Source organism: Bombina bombina, chromosome 1 (genome assembly GCF_027579735.1).
Source record: "Bombina bombina isolate aBomBom1 chromosome 1, aBomBom1.pri, whole genome shotgun sequence".
In the NCBI taxonomy this organism is placed as follows: domain Eukaryota; kingdom Metazoa; phylum Chordata; class Amphibia; order Anura; family Bombinatoridae; genus Bombina; species Bombina bombina.
This window is the reverse complement of record NC_069499.1, coordinates 909,220,951-909,233,661: the sequence shown is the minus strand read 5'-3', so window position 1 is coordinate 909,233,661 and position 12,711 is coordinate 909,220,951.

The window sequence follows — 12,711 nt, the reverse complement described above, 5'->3', positions numbered from 1 at the left end:
GCCCCCCCCGCCCCCCCCTAGTGACGCCACTGGTTAAGAAGCAGCGATCTTAAGACCGCACCTCCTTAACTCCTACGACTCCTTTGAGGCAGCGGACATCAATCCGCCCGATCGAATACCATCAGGTTGATCGACACCTCATGCTAGCAGCCGCTGATCTGCAGGGGTCAGCATTGCACAAGCAGTTCACCAGAACTGCTTGTGCAATGTTAAATGCCAACATCATATGCTGTTGGCATTCAGCGATGTCGGGCGGACATGGTCCGCTACAGCGGATCATGTCCAACAGTTAATAAATCAGCCTTATTGTCCTAGAATGCAAGCAGAGTATTAGCGCTATTGTGCATTAAAGGGACTTTAAGCACTTTGAGATAGTAATATAAAATGATAAATCATAAATATAAAAAAACTTTACATCATACTTATTTTTTATATATTTTGTCCCCTTTTCCTTTAATTCCAATCTTAAATTGTGAGCTGTTCAGTTCCTGTTAGAAATGAAAGATGCACGGATGAGCCTAAAAAGGAGCTAAGATTCAAAAAGGATATCTAGCTCCATAAATTAATAATAGACGTTAACAGGATTTTTAATTTTTTTTATCTGAATTATGAACATTTCATTTTGACTTCCATGTCCCTTTAAAAATTATATATATATATATATATATATATATATATATATATATATATATATATATATATATATATACTGTATATGTTATATTAATTTATACATTTCTTGTACAGAAGGATTGTGTAAAGATTTAAAGATTGTGTTACAATATTTAACTACTGAAAGGATACAGAATTAAATTTGTCAAATGTTAAAGGCGACTCTTAAGAACTATAATGATTCTTACAACTGTAGATTACAAATACTACCCCAGCAGCAAAAGTCAAGCTATCCTTTTGAATTGTTGCTCACGTCAGATAGTCCACCATTTGATAATAAACTTTGCTGTGCCGGCTTTTTACTTCTCGCTGAAAGGTTGGGAAGAATAATGATGAAAGTGTTGTAGTACTCATGAAAGCAGCTGCTGGGCACTAAGTTGTCCTAAGATATACCTTCCTGTTTTTGAAACTGACAACCATAAAATGATTGCATCAAACCCGTGTCCTTCGTTCCAGTTCGCAGTTGAATCTGTCACATACAAAAATAAATAAAGAAATGTCTGTCATACTAAACTGTATTGTGACATTGTTTATTTGGAGGGCTCTGAAATGTTTAAACTGCTTACTTGTTTGCCTTCTGTTTTTAATTTACTGAGCCTGTGAAGTGAGTAAATTAAAATTCAAATGTTATGCCCATACCACTCTTTGTTTGGTAATCAAATGAAAAAAGACTTACAGCCCAATGATATAAAATTCCTCTGCCTGGTGAGAAATATTATGCCAACCCTCACATGTGCAGATCTGATGGAAAGAAAAGAGGCTAAACCAGGAATAACCAGCAAGTTGTGAGCTTAACTCCATAGAAAGTTATTGAGTTCACTAGAAATCATATTCTCGCTTGGGAGAATGTGATAGGAAGCACTCCAGTGCTACCCTCTAATTGCGCATGCACACACATTACGTCACTGCATTCCACATACAGTGCCCTCCACTAATATTGGCACCCTTGGTAAACATGCTCTCATGGATATCAAACAATTGCAAACACAACACAGGTTTATAAAAAAAAAATCTTTGTTAAATATATGTGTGCCACAATTATTGTCACCCTTTTAGTCAATACTTTTTGCTATCTCCCTTTGCCAAGATAAGAGCTCTGAGTCTTCTCCTTTTATGCCTATTGAGGTTGGAGAATGCATGGCAATGGACTTGAGACCATTCCTCCATACAGAACCTTTCCAGGTCCTTCCTTCAAATTTCAAGGTTGACACTGGTGGACTCTCCTTTTCAGTTCACCCCACAGGATTTCTATGGGGTTCAAGTCAGGGTACTGGGATGGCCATGGCAGGACCTTGATTTTGTGGTCAATAAACCATTTCTGTGTTGATTTTGATGTATGTTTTGGATCATTGTCCTGCGGGAAGATCCAGCTCATTTTAAACTTTCTGGCAGAGGAAATCAGGTTTTCATTTAATATCTGTTGATATTTGATAGAGTCCATGATGCCATGGAGAAAAACAGCCCCAAAACATTAAAGAACCACCACCATATTTAACCGTGGGCACAAGGTTCTTTTGGCCTCTAGATCCACCCTCTTCACAGTGCGTTGAGACAATATATAAACATATCCTCTTCCATCCAGGTTGATTCATAACATTTCCAGGTGACTGTAACTTCTTAAATTTTGACCTGATAGTGGAAATTAGCATTTTCAATGATTTTGCTATTTTCTTATAGATACTTGCCATTTTGTGAAGCTTAACAATCTTTTGCCGCACATCACAGCTATATTCCTTGGTGATGAATGACTAAGGGAATTTGACCTATGTGATACCTCATATTTATACCTCTGTGAAACAGGAAGTCATGGCTTAATAATTTCCTGTTCCTATTCACCCAGGTGTACTACATTTTTTTTAAATATCAATGGGAATATACTTCAAATATATTTTTCTCATATGAATTCAAAGGAGTGTCAATGACTGTGGCACACATATATATAACTTTTTTTTTTTATATAAACCTGTGATTGTGTTTGCAATTGTTTGCTATGAGAGCAGAGCATTTGTGTGTACTGTTTGAACAAAAGATCAAAAGGTTAAACAATAAAGTCACTTTTTCACAGCCTTCTTTACTCATATTTACAAAGGGTGCCAATATTAGTGGAGGGCACAGTTTGCTGTAACGCATGTTTGAAAGGCGGAGATGTATGTGCGGCTCTTGCGCACTGTGGGGGTAGCAGAATTCTACGGGTAGATAGCAAATCTCAACACTTTTTCTGCACATGCGCTCCACGCACACCCTCGATATGTAAATAAAATTAACAAACAGTTTCTTCAACACTAATTTGTAGCTACAAATATCATCACAATAAAGGATACTCCTAAATTCATTAACTGTGCGCATGAGCGCACATACATCACTGCATTCCAAACATTATTTACAACATGCAGTGACCTAATGTGTGTGCAATCAGAGGGTAGCAAAATTCAACAGGTAGCAAAAATCGACAGAACACCATCACTGATAACAACCTGTTTGTTTTAAACACAAACAAATCATATTAAACTGTTTTTATCATAATTTACCTTGCATTTGTTCCTAGTTTCACTTACATTTTTTTTTTCGCTTTAATACGCACGATGCATGTTTTGAAAGAATCTATAAAGAAGCAGAGAAGGCGCCACATAGCATAATTCCGTATGGTATACCAAATATTATATTGCAGCTCAATTGCACTCACGTGTAGGAAAGCACCAAGATGTGGTGCTGGCTAGGCAGACCGGAACCTCAGAGTTGCCCGGTAAACTCTCCTCTCAGGCTAAAGCTTCCAGCAGCCAAGTTAGTAGTCACCCACAAGGTAAGGTGTGTGGGTGTCAGGAAGGCCCTTTAATTTCTCAGGGAATTGGAGGCTTACTCCAAGCAGGGATATCCAAATAAAAAGCGAAGTAGCAAGTATGTATCAATAAAAGTGTTTATTTTAACACATTAAAAACACAGCTACGCGTTTCTCAGTATCATGTACTGTTTCCTCAGGCTGAATAAAACTATACAAATCTTGCTACCTAATATACCCTATACTAACCAATAAAAATGGCTGTTTAACAAACACACCCTGGTTTCTCTTAATTGGTCACATGATTGCCAGGTGTTTGTAAATAACATTCATGTCACATTTAAATTAATACTATATTGTTTCCTGCATACATCTAAACATCATATACAGCAAAATCCGTTGTACATTTGTTTATAAACAATTTCTAGCGCATTTAAAAGTGTATGTAGAAATATTCAGGCAATTTAATATACATTTAGTAACCAATGAAAAACAGAATCATTATTAATATTCAGATCCGATCCCCATTATTAGGTCAATCCTCATATACATTTAATAACCAGTAAAGAACAAAATCATTATTTATATTCAAATCCGATCCCTATTATTGGATCAATCCTTATCCTACCTTTTGTATCTAAACTCACTTATCCTCTGTGATCGCGCTCTCATGCGTCTTTACATAGTTATAAGTGTTGCGCGTCTCAAATCTAAATTTAGCTTCCATCTCCCAATGTTGCTGAAGGCTTGCATCTATTATTTCGTGAATTTGTTTCTACATAGTTTCATCGTACAAAGTATAAGTATACGGTGACTATGTTATTGTACGTCAGGTAATCAAACCTTTTCCTGCACACTGACGTGTCTGTTTTTCATTGGTATTACCAAGGACAACGTCTCCGGTGGGTGTGTGCTGTTAACTACTTCTTATTGGTGTTACAATGATATGTCGTGTCAAATGGTCATAGGAGGATTAGCCTATGTTATAATATCACACCTCCTTTGTGTTTATGTTTGGTTGAGGCTACGGCAGCATCATAAGATTGTTTTGATAGGTGTGATAACAGATGTATAAACAAAGTAGACGCTGGCTATCAGAACCGATGTACTAGACACATATCTATTGCTATCATTGTTATTTTATTCTATATCGAGTGTGCATTTAAATACCACACTATAGATCGTTGGATGGCCTCTATCTTCACTTATGAATTCTACTACCCTAGTGACGTGTACATATGGGTTTCCTAAGTGTGAGCTAATTTTTTCACATCTCAGACAAAATAAAATAAAATAAAAATACAAATATAGATACATCATAAGATGTGGCAATGTGAAATTCAGTGGTATGATATATTATAATACTTGGTGTGAATTGTGCAACGTAATTAGTTGTTTGGTATCGTACCCTTAAGTTTAATCTATTTATGTGTATTTGTTAATTATACATAAGTGTTTTATGTGTATGTTTGATATATTATATAAATGAATTTTAATGTGATTAATATGTATACTAATATATCTGTCCTCAAAGGTTTTTTCAAATAACTTTAAGTGCTCAGTGTCAGTGATTTATTATGTGTTTAATTTTGTGAAAATTAATTTAAAGTGTCTATAGTGTTTTTGGATTTAAACCTAACATTTTCTAAAGATGGTGGGATTGAATCGAAAAATTATTTCAAAAATGTGGATTGTAATAGTTACCTAGAATTCTCTAGCAACCACTATCTTCCTTGGAAGAAAAATGTCCCGTACGGACAATTTAAAAGATTGAGACGAAATTGTAATAATATATCGGATTACAATATGCAAAGCCAAACACTTATTGAAAGATTCACAGAAAAGGGATATCCAAGAGAGCTAATAGAGAGAGGATATACAAGAGCTAAAACAGATAATAGGGAACACTATTTTCAAAAGAAAACTTCTGATGATAAAAATAAGGAAAATGAAAATAAAAATAAAAATAACACCAGTATGTTCATAACACAATATAATACTAGTCATAAATTAATTAATACTATAATTAAAAAACATTGGAGCATACTGATGAGAGACCCAATACTGAGTAGAAACTTAGAAGAGCAACCAAAATGTATATTTAGACGGGCACCTACATTAAAGAATTTACTGGCCCCTAGTAAGGTGGTAATAAATGCTAAAAACAATAAAAAAGACCAAGCACCTAGGAGAGTCCAAGGATCTCTTACAAACATTAGAAAGAAAGTGAACATTAATAAAAAGAATGGAGTCTTTAAATGTCAATATAAGAGATGCAGAATGTGTAAATTTATTGAAATAGGAACCAGTAATTTTACATCATATACTACGGGGATTAGTTTCTCTATAAAGGATCATTTGACATGCGCATCCTCTTATGTCATATATCTTCTATCATGCCAACTATGTAAAATTCAGTACGTAGGGCGTACCTGTAGAATAGTTAGAACAAGATGGAATGAACACTATAGAAATATGAAAAACAAACTGAAAAATCATAGTGTTCCAAAACATTGCCATTCAGTACATCAGGGGAACCTTAATATATTCTCTATTGTACCAATAGAATATATCCCCCCCTCAAATTTATATAATAGGTTCAATAGATTACGCCAACGTGAGACCTTTTGGATTTACCAATTGGGAACATTACATCCCAATGGTCTAAATATGAACATGGATCTAGTAGCTTTCTGCACTTAATCAAGCACATAATAAAACACTGTATAAGAATACTATTCCTTTTTAATATAATACACATAAATGGATTATATTATATTTAAATGTGCAGGAATATTTAATTGATGTTCACAAACACTTTAAATTAATTTTCACAAAATTAAACACATAATAAATCACTGACACTGAGCACTTAAAGTTATTTGAAAAAACCTTTGAGGACAGATATATTAGTATACATATTAATCACATTAAAATTCATTTATATAATATATCAAACATACACATAAAACACTTATGTATAATTAACAAATACACATAAATAGATTAAACTTAAGGGTACGATACCAAACAACTAATTACGTTGCACAATTCACACCAAGTATTATAATATATCATACCACTGAATTTCACATTGCCACATCTTATGATGTATCTATATTTGTATTTTTATTTTATTTTATTTTGTCTGAGATGTGAAAAAATTAGCTCACACTTAGGAAACCCATATGTACACGTCACTAGGGTAGTAGAATTCATAAGTGAAGATAGAGGCCATCCAACGATCTATAGTGTGGTATTTAAATGCACACTCGATATAGAATAAAATAACAATGATAGCAATAGATATGTGTCTAGTACATCGGTTCTGATAGCCAGCGTCTACTTTGTTTATACATCTGTTATCACACCTATCAAAACAATCTTATGATGCTGCCGTAGCCTCAACCAAACATAAACACAAAGGAGGTGTGATATTATAACATAGGCTAATCCTCCTATGACCATTTGACACGACATATCATTGTAACACCAATAAGAAGTAGTTAACAGCACACACCCACCGGAGACGTTGTCCTTGGTAATACCAATGAAAAACAGACACGTCAGTGTGCAGGAAAAGGTTTGATTACCTGACGTACAATAACATAGTCACCGTATACTTATACTTTGTACGATGAAACTATGTAGAAACAAATTCACGAAATAATAGATGCAAGCCTTCAGCAACATTGGGAGATGGAAGCTAAATTTAGATTTGAGACGCGCAACACTTATAACTATGTAAAGACGCATGAGAGCGCGATCACAGAGGATAAGTGAGTTTAGATACAAAAGGTAGGATAAGGATTGATCCAATAATAGGGATCGGATTTGAATATAAATAATGATTTTGTTCTTTACTGGTTATTAAATGTATATGAGGATTGACCTAATAATGGGGATCGGATCTGAATATTAATAATGATTCTGTTTTTCATTGGTTACTAAATGTATATTAAATTGCCTGAATATTTCTACATACACTTTTAAATGCGCTAGAAATTGTTTATAAACAAATGTACAACGGATTTTGCTGTATATGATGTTTAGATGTATGCAGGAAACAATATAGTATTAATTTAAATGTGACATGAATGTTATTTACAAACACCTGGCAATCATGTGACCAATTAAGAGAAACCAGGGTGTGTTTGTTAAACAGCCATTTTTATTGGTTAGTATAGGGTATATTAGGTAGCAAGATTTGTATAGTTTTATTCAGCCTGAGGAAACAGTACATGATACTGAGAAACGCGTAGCTGTGTTTTTAATGTGTTAAAATAAACACTTTTATTGATACATACTTGCTACTTCGCTTTTTATTTGGATATCCCTGCTTGGAGTAAGCCTCCAATTCCCTGAGAAATTAAAGGGCCTTCCTGACACCCACACACCTTACCTTGTGGGTGACTACTAACTTGGCTGCTGGAAGCTTTAGCCTGAGAGGAGAGTTTACCGGGCAACTCTGAGGTTCCGGTCTGCCTAGCCAGCACCACATCTTGGTGCTTTCCTACACGTGAGTGCAATTGAGCTGCAATATAATATTTGGTATACCATACGGAATTATGCTATGTGGCGCCTTCTCTGCTTCTTTATAGATTGATTCGTTGTGGACGGCCTTGTACATCGAGGAGAGCTGCCTTGCACACCCCTATAGCCATTGGGGATTTTGTTAGAGTTTATTTGGACTCTGATCTGTCTATTTTGATATTATCAATTATACAGGTTCCTTTTTTCTTTTTTTTTTTTTTTTCTGTAACCATCTACATATATGTTTGTATGCCTATGCAAATGTAATATACTGTGAACTGTGATATCACTATCTTGGTATATGTAGATATTTGGCATATATAGATAGCGCCCCTATTTTATATATTATTGTATTATATATACCCTATAAATCGGGGGTGTGTATATATATATATATATATAATTCAATGTTTTGAAAGAAACTCACCAGCCTACATTTGGCGACAAGAACCACGAAACCTACGTATGTTTAGCAATGCTGCAAGACTGTTTTTGAAATATAATGAACCCTTTTAATTTTGAAATCTTGTTTATTATTTAACTTTGTTTTTTGGAAATGTCCGTGTACCCTAAGTATGAGTTTAACCCTTTAAATTAAAAATGTTTTTTTTTCTGCAAAATGTAATGAAGATTTGTATAGAATAATATCAATTTTTAATTTGATGCAGGTTTTTTTAACATTTATTTGTACTGTTTATACAAGTTTTTTAGGTGTAATATAATTTTTTTTTACAGCATACATTAAACACGCTTTGAAAAAGCTTTGTATCTAGGGGACTTTCCTTTATGTATTTATCTTGCCTTTGCATACAGAAATGTAGGTAACACCCCTTAGTGAGAGATAAACAGCTCATAATGTAAAATGTATTATTATGTCATTCCGACACAGAATTTATAACACTAATGGATCATTTTAGATCCTCTCCCCTGAGCTGAGAGCTTTAGATCATCAAACTCTTTGCAATTATCTTCATATAGTTGTCAATAATGAATTATTGGTGACCATTAAGCTTTAATTTTTCCTTTTAAATGTTTAATAATTCTCAGCAATTTGTATAGTCCATTTTTTTCTTGCTTAGCATTTCTTATATACTGTATTGACTCCCATTGAAATCATAATGGTGTGACAAAATGTTAGACAACATGTTAGATAACGTATTGTGGTGTTTGGGTTGATCCCTTGGTACAGTGTCTAATGAAAATAATGATTTACATGTGTAAAATTACCCATCCTGAATGTCTTTTAGGTATAGACATGATGAGTATACTGGCATGCTTTATCAATGAGTTTTGTTTAACATTCTAATATTTTTTCTCATTGATTAATTGTTCATTGTTATAATTAAAAACACACAATTGTGGACTTCTGTTTTTTGGGGGTTTCTTTGTGATAAACAAACAAGATGATATGGCAATGGATCAGGATCCCGCAATTCCTGAAAACAAAGTACTGTAAATTATAATCATAAAAAAATGTGGTTATAAAATATAAAGAAAGATTTTAAGAGCAGGATTGCTAAGATCCATTTCTAAATATTTTGGTTGGGATTTCCATTATAAGGCAGTTTCTACTGATCTCGTTACCATACTATATATATATATATATATATATATATATATATTATATATATATATATATATTATATTATATATATATATATATATATATATATATATATATATATATATATATATATATATATATATATATATGCAAAGTAGATGAATGGAGTCGGCACAAATTTTCTATATAAAATCCAAAAGTTTAATAATACAGCTTAAAATAGAAAACAGGTCTGTGAAAAATTGTCTAATATGTTTCGGCTTATAGCCTTAATCATAGATATATATATACACACACACAATATTGAAGGATAGGCTCAAATAAGTTGGAAGGGCCAGTTCTGTGGTTATAACATTTTCATGAGTTGCACAAGATCTGAATTCTGCTGCTTTAGCTATCTGTTTAACTAGGGTCAAAAAATTATTTGGAAGATGTACTTTTACAAATAATTCTTTCTTTCTCTTTCCTTCATTCTTTCTTTCTTTCTTTCTTTCTTTCTTCTTTTTATTTTGTTTTTTCTTTCCAGCATCAATTTGATTGAAAAATATAAGACTTGATCAATTTTTGTCTGTAAAGATATTGATGAATTCTCAAATCAGAAAAGAATGCTCTAAAAGCCAAACTGAGCAGCTCTATGGGATTACATGTTAATCTGATTTGAAATCCATTTATGGGTTTGAAATAAAGAAGATTTTAAATGAGACAATAATAAATTAGTAAAATATACATTTATATGAAAGCACTGAAAAACAAGTGTGGATGTAATTTCTGTAACTACATATTAGAAATGTGCATTCATATTTGAATGACTTAAAAAATTAAAAATTTTGCTGTATTCCTTGCATTTGTTTCAAAGCTCAAAACAAGTGGCCCATTTAATGAGTAAATATAGGAACAAATTATTTGTTAAATTACGAGTGGAACGCTAACTGGACTCGACTTTTTCGTTCCTGCACTAACCGAAACAAGCAAAAAGCTGAAGATAACAATTAGCGTATTCTCTTATAGACTTCAATAGAGAGAGAAAACTGGACTAACACCCTACTCGCGCACAAACCCAATCCCGTTTTGTTATGAGTATAACTGTACTGTAAATGTATTTTTGATGTTTTTGTGCACATTTTTATTTGAGCGTTACAGTTAACCAGAGCTTTGAAGCTGTGCTAGCCTGACACACATTAAATTAATTTGCACTTGAGCGAACGCATTTAATTTTTTTACTTGTAATGAGCTCGCTACTTTGGATGCACGCAAATACTGTGATAAACACAATATCGCTTGTGCGCAGCTGTTAGCGCTCCACTCATAATCTAGTCTTTTATCATATCGAAATATCTGTTCTTTTTTCTTCATGGGTAACCATTACTCTTAAAGGGACATGACACCCACATTTTTTCTTTCATGATTTAGAAAGAGAATGCAATTTTAAAAATCTTTCTAATTTACTTATATTATCTAATTTGTTTTATTCTCTTGATATTCTTTGCTGAAAAGCATATCTAGATATGCTCAGCAGCTGCTGATTGGTTGCTGCACATAGAAGCCTCGTGTGATTGGCTCACCATGTGCATTACTTTTTCTTCAACTAAGGATATCTAAAAAATGAAGCAAAATAAATAATAGAAGTAAATTGTAATGTTGTTTAAATTTCTATTCTCTATCTGAATCATGAAAGAAAGATTTTGGGTTTAGTGGCCCTTTAAGGAGATTAAGAAATTTCTGGAGGCAGCAAAGGTAAACAATTTATAATATTCAATAACTATATCCAGCAATGCCCTTGTCAGCTGATTGATTATTGTGTTAGCCATTAAATAATTTTTATAATATTATTTTTTTAAAAGTCTTTGTGCTTTTAGTGGTTTGTAGCAGCAGCACCGGATATTACTTTAACTTCCTTTTTTCAAGACAAATGTTTTGTCTGAAACACTTTATTTTTGCTTGGGATAGGCATATTACATGGTTTAACATATAGTTTAATTACTTATTCACAGTTTAAGGTATATTCAAGTTTCTTATTACCTTCAGTAGTTTGAAGATCAGAATACCCTTATTTTAGTATTACCAGTGGTAGGGTTGCCATCTTTTCTGGGGAAAAATACCATCCATGCTCATAAGCATATATTTGCATAAATAATTATAAAGCATAAATTGGTAACCAAAGTTGCTAGGTATATTTTTAAATTATCATTTGCTTGTATATAGATTCCAATGCACTTAAAAGAGGTTTGACCCTGATAGCTTCTGTATTTGTATATTTAATCTTTTTTTCCAAAAATACCTTAAAGGGACACTGATCCCAATTTTTTTCTTTCGTGATTCAGAAAGAGCATGACATTTTAAGCAACTTTCTTATTTGCTCCTATTATCAAATTTTCTTAATTCTCTTAGTATCTTTATTTGAAATGCAAGAATGTAAGTTTAGATGCCGGCCCATTTTTTGTGAACAACCTGGGATTTTCTTGCTGATTGGTGGATAAATTCGTCCACTAATAAAAAAAGTGCTGTCCACAGGTCTGATCCAAAAAAAAATAAACTTAGATGCCTTCTTTTTCAAATAAAGATAGCAAGTGAACGAAGACAAACTGATAATAGGAGTAAATTAGAAAGTTGCTTAAAATTGCATGCTCTATGTAAAACACAAAAGGAAAAATGTGGGTTCAGTGTCCCTTTAACTTTAAAAATACCAGCTGGGTGGCAACCCTACAAGTGGATTATGCAAAAACCTATGTACTTTGTACCAAAAAAATGTGCTATCAAAAAACTATAATGAATTAATTTACTTGGCCTAATGGTGAGATTTCATAAGTATGTTTTTAGCATTTAAAGGGACTGTCAAGTCCAAAATAAACTATCATGATTCAAATAGGGCATGTAATTTGAAACAACTTTCCATTTTACATATATCACCAATTTTGCTTTGTTCTCTTGGTATTCTTAGTAAAACGCTAAACCTAGGTAGGCTCATATGCTAATTTCTTAGACCTTGAAGGCTGCCTCTAATCTGAATGCATTTTGACAGTTTTTCACCACTAGAGGGCGTTAGTTCATGGTTGTTATATAGATAACATTGAGCTCACGCACGTGAAGTTACCTAGGAGTCAGCACTGATTGGCTAAAATGGAAGTATGTCAAAAGAACTGAAATAAGGGGGCAGTTTGCAGAGGCA